The 5,692-nt window shown below is 41.8% G+C and overlaps 1 protein-coding gene across 1 annotated transcript in view; it reads right to left on the bottom strand.

Moving 5' to 3' along the window:
• The window catches only part of tafa4b (TAFA chemokine like family member 4b), a 38,542-nt gene that overhangs the window by 3,603 nt on the left and 29,247 nt on the right, over positions 1-5,692 (bottom strand). The gene's annotated exons all lie outside the window — the stretch shown is intronic.

Raw genomic sequence — 5,692 nt, 5'->3', positions numbered from 1 at the left:
AAAAATAGGATTATGAAGAAGAAATTCTATCAATAAAAAAAAGGCTCATTTATTTAAGACAACATGCTGATTCTGAAGTGCTGTATGATTTTTGCAGGGCAAAACGAGCTCTTTGTACTAAAGCAAACAATTAGAAGCTGTGTTTTATTTACCGACTGCAACAACTTTTATTCTGTTCAAACTAAGAAAAACTTGGAGGGCAGGATATGCATGCAGGATCACAAAAACAAAACACTTGTGGAGATTTCATATTTGTTCTAATCGTATTAAACGAAATAATTCTAATTATTAGAATTACCTAAGTTTTGATTAATGGCAGCATCCAGTCAAGGACATATTTGAACCAAATCTAATAACTCAAATCATCCCAGCATGATGATGTTTCAGAGAGCTGCCGCTTTGACAGAACTACTGTGGCGTTGGGTTCTTTGTTAGCAACTCCTGGATCTGTTAAAAAGCTGTTTTTCTGTGTTTCAGTGAACAAAGCTTGATGCACCCTTCTTCTCTTATTGTAGTCTCGGATGAAAACTCATCACGTTAAGGTAAAACACTTTCCCACCGTCATTCCAGCCGTGGTTTGACACTTTTATATGTAGAATAACGGTATGACATCTGACATATTCACTTAGTTCCAGTGCCATGGTTCATATTAATGCAATACTATCTCATGTGGGTGAACAATGAGGTAACATGGTCAATGCCGCACATTCGCTCATATTTGACTGCACATCTATACAGTGCAGAATCTATGTTTTTGTGAATGTCATGTTATTATAGTTTTTCAAGCATGTCCTCACACGACTGAAAATGTACCTGACTTGGTAAATATGGTCTTGAGCTACTGGATCCTGTTGCACAGGTAGGAAAGTGGATGCAGTCTGGGCTGAGCTATAGTTTATCCGGTATTAAAAGCTAAAGTTTCCTCCATCTTAGCAGCTGGCACTCAAATCTCACAGATCATTTGACCCCACCTTGTAGACAAGAGACAGAATAAGAGAGAATAACTCAGTCCCCGCTCTCCTAACTCATCATCTGTCCATCCTTTAGTCTCAAAGGTGAATGCAGAAAGAAAAAAAGAATCCCATCTCCCCAACTTCATCATCATTAAGCTGCTGGACTGATGGTGTTTAGAAAGAAATTTTTTTCATATCTGCTGTTTCCAACAAATGAATGAGATAAGCTGGTATTGTGAGGAAAATTGACTTTCAACTGCATAATGCAAAAGAACATGGGCCAATTCTCTCAAGCATTCTGGGAGAAGAAAACAGTGCTACTAAGAGAAAGAGGGAGAGGAGGGCGGGAGGGAGGGAGACAAGACTAAATAATAGCTGTTCACCAAGAAAACATCTTTGTAGTGAGGAAATGAGCAGTGAGAGGAACTCGGGGAGGCAGAGTGAAGGGTGCAAAGGAAAGAGGCCGTTTGAGGATGACTATCACTGATTGTAGTGGTGAAAGGAGCAGATCAAACAAAGAAAACACAGGAAGAGGAGAGTAGCAAATTGAGGCGGAGTGGAAATTGGCGAGAAGCAGAAAGCTAACTTGAAGCTGCCCAGTCAACACAAAAAAACCTCTCGCCGCTATGATGAGGCTAATGTTGAACACACTGTTATGATACATGAGCTCAGTGGCAGTAAGCGGTTCTAAAAACCAATGGCTGTGTAATGATTGTTAATGTGGCCATTACAGTGTCAACGACAGTGCTTTGTACTGCTCGAGTGTTATATAGAGCTACTAGGCATGGCCTTTGAGTGCTATTATGGAGTTAGTGTTTATTGCACCTTATCTCATGCTATTACTAGGAGGGTGGGGCATGACACATAAGAACCTGCCTGTCAAGTGAGAAAATGGACACGAGTTTGTACGTGGCCTGTGATGTCATGGATAATTCAAGTACTGGACGGCATTCAGACAGAGATCTCAACAGGTCAATGGTAAAAAGATTACAGCAATACTGTGCACCAGTTAGTTCTGAAATTATCTCCACTGGAGCCGTATTTTTCCTCGCTGTACTGATGGAGGAAGTTTAGAGGCCAGTAGGAAGCTTTTCAGGTGCGCAACGGTTTGAATGACTGAAATTCAATATTTACATTTAGAAGATTTAGATAGTCATCTTGAGTAGTTCACTAATCCACTTATATTAACACTACTGACCCTCGTGAGCCTCTACAGTAAATATGAAACCACAGACAGCCTCCAGCTAGTTTAACTTAGCACATAGACCAGAAACCGGCTTAAATAGCGACCTGTCCAAAAATAATCAACTTCGTCCACTATCACTATCAAAACTCTTAAACTGCATGGCATATACATGTGCCTTTTATGTACAAAAACAAACAAAAAAGAGCATATAAGCAATACATGATGGATTTATGGAAGACTGTGTGCTGTCTTAGCGCTCAGTCACACAGGCCTAGAGACCCGTCGGCTAGCATCTGGCAACCACCAGGAAAAATGTGCATTCCCCTGGTTGTCAATAGTAAATGATGGCTGCTGGCAGTCACTTTGAAATCAAATGCTAAAGCCCCACACAGTTGTCAGTGACCCGCCCTGGTAGCTACTGGTCATCAGAAAAAAAGGAAAAATTCAGTTGCTGGAGGTTGTTGGCATTTGCTAACCTGAAATTGGTCACATGAACTGGTGAAAGAGGTGTATATGGTGCTGAACTGAAAAGTTCCTTGGAACTGCTATTGTCACCCAGTAGTTTGCATGGGAGACGCCAACTTGTCTGCAGACACAAACTACTCACCAAGCAGTGGAGAATGTTTTCCTTTGAAGAAAATCTGTGCCTTTTGGGATGTGTTGGTTGCAGCGATAAGGACAACTTTTACTTTGAAGACAAATGGTCTCCGTTTCCAGTTTGCATCACACTGTTTCATTTTAGCTGAGAGAGGAATTAGCAAGTGTTCACAGACAAGTTAGTGTCTTCCATGCAAGCTACAGACAACAAAGGTGGGAATCTGCTGCCATCCAAAGCATTTGCAACGGGCCTTTCAGTGCAGCATCATGTACATCTTTGTGATCCATTTCATGCTAGTGACTGGCAGGAAAACCCGAAGAAATGATCCACAACTAGTCATGAGGTGCACATTTTCCCCCTCATGATCAGCGGCTGCCAGATGGTCGCCAACAGGTCTCTCGGCCTGTGTGACTGAGGCCTGAGACATAGCGAGCACATAAGGGTATCAGGAAGGACATCTGTGGCAAAATTCTGCACCTGAGCAATAGGCAGATCCAGCCGATGTGGGGGCTCCACAGGAAATAAGGGAGCAACATTAAGTACCTACTGCTTGCTGCTTCATACCACATGACTCGTGACTCATGTAACAGTTGTTCTTTGGTCTCAGTTAAAGTCTCTCTTACAAAACAAAACAAAGTGGAAAAACAATCATCAGCTGAGTTGCTTTTAAAATTATTAAGCTAAAGTGACAATGACGACTTTCCACTGTGTCTCCACAGTCTTGCCTGTAATTTTTTCACATTAATGTTCAACAAGTACCAGTGAAAATGAATCACTGCCAAGTTCGTCAAACAGAAAGACATTTTTTCAGGGAAAAATGCATTTAACACATGAACTCCCCCTTAGCTCTACGTACTCTAATTGCATCAGTCTCATTAAGACTCTACATTTATATTCACAAAAGGTGCCCATGCTAATTAAAAAAAGGTTTGCAGCTCAGGCATACATTTCATCACAGTTACTCGCAGTCGTTATAGAAGCTGCATTCAGAATGCCTTTTAAGTTCTCCTGCAAACTTTCAGCATGGGATCAGCTGAGGGCAAACGTCTAGACAGGGCTTTGTTTAAGGTGCAGGTGATTAGGCAACAGAAGGGACTGGAGCTACAGTATGTTATTCCCCTGGCTCTCATTGAGTCTCCTGGGTTGTCGAAATAAGGTCTGCGGATGCTTTATGCTACGAGGGTGCCTACAGCTTTTGCTCGCCTGCTACTGATCACAACATGTCAATCTAGCACACACCTGGTAAATGTCACTCAGCATTCTGCCAGCTGCAGCTTCACTTTTTTCATTTTTGTGTGTGCAAACAAGCATGTCAGCCGTACGAGCATTCATCCCAGCGCCGCCTCTGTTCATGCCTTCTCTGCCACTGCTTGCATTGATATTGTAATGTTTGTGACATCAAGTGGACAAAGTTGAAATTGCAGGTCTCCTTCTCCACTGCATGAAAGCAAAAAGATGTTTTGTTCACATCCCTGTGGCACAACGTTGCTCAGTTATTGTATGCAATGCCTTGATTCTTGCCAATTAGCACTTCAAGAATGCATGCTGTGCTCCAGCTTAGCAGGTGAATTAACAAGCGTTGACTGAAAAAAAAAACCACCACCTCCATTCACCTCGATGCCAAAAATATAAACCTGATTTCTAACACTGCTTTAATTTCTGATTTTTACCAGGTCAACACAATCGAACTCTCAAAAGACAAAAAAAACTGTTATGCATAATCTAAATCATTTCTCTTTCTTTTCCTCCTCAACCTCAGTAGCATATCCTGGGTCTACCCTGGGGCCTCCCTACAGTTAGACATGCCCAAAACACCTCACCAAGAGGCACTCAGGCAGCATGCTGGTCAAATGCCCAAATGCCTAAACTGGCTGCTTTGAATGTAGCACCTCTACTCAGGGCCTACCCTCTAAGGGTGAGATATGGTAATGAATATAGTTTAGCTATATTATAGTACATTATTCATTATTCTCATGACCTTTACTTTTATGATGTACCACAGTAAAAAATGTACATTTTCATCCATACAGCCTTTTTTTGATGGATTGAGCCTTTTCCCACCTCGTCCTCAGTTCATCAGTGGGCAAAAAATGTATCTGTCACATTGAATGCAAAAAAGTCACCAAGTTCAAAGGGACTTCCCTGACTCCTAACCTTTTCATCTAAAGTAACCAATTAGCCTCTGATATAACAAAACTAATTTAATGACTACCTATCCAATTGTGTAACTATGCTGTAGCCTGTTTGATGTTAGCCAGGACATCCTATCACACTGTGCGCACAGCATGTGTCTGTGGGAGTGTATCCCCATTAATACTTTACAAAGGCACTGCTTGAACTCACACGATGGAGCAGCTGAATATATACACTACACTGTGTGAATGTGTGTGTGAATGGGTGAATGACTGAATGTAGTGTAAAGCGCTTTGGGGTCCTATGGACTAGAAAAGCGCTATACAAATGCAGGCCATTTACCATTTACCATTTACAGCAGAGGAGGGTTTCTTTGTGTCTGTGTCTGGGTGCTTACACATTTATATGTGCGCACATGTCTGTTGAGCACTATAGATGTAATGTGGTTTTCATGTGTCCATCTATACAGTCCCAAATGTGCAGTAAGTGTAAGCTATAATGCACAATCAGAGCATTCCTGTGCCCTTGCTCTGAGGTCATCACTTTTTAAAGGGAATATGATGCACCTCCATGTACTTAAACCCATACACACCCATAGGCAGTTTGGAGGTGGACCCAGATATATGAATGCTCCCAGGCTTTGTAACAGTTCCACTCAGTGATCCTGAAGTGCAGAAGCAGTTGGAGAGCGGCATCCATCTCTTTCTACAATGATTTACTAACACACTTTATCTCCATTGCCCCAGCTCGCACATCCATGCCAGCACACCCAGGTATGTGGACAAAAACAAGAAGAAGAAGCAAAAAAGTGAAAAACACATC

The sequence above is a fragment of the Pundamilia nyererei genome, unplaced genomic scaffold (assembly GCF_000239375.1).
Source record: "Pundamilia nyererei isolate P.nyererei 1_Seehausen unplaced genomic scaffold, PunNye1.0 scaffold00042, whole genome shotgun sequence".
NCBI classification, from domain to species: Eukaryota; Metazoa; Chordata; class Actinopteri; order Cichliformes; family Cichlidae; genus Pundamilia; species Pundamilia nyererei.
The sequence above is the reverse complement of the archived record's forward strand: the minus strand, read 5'-3'. Positions and strand labels throughout refer to the sequence as shown.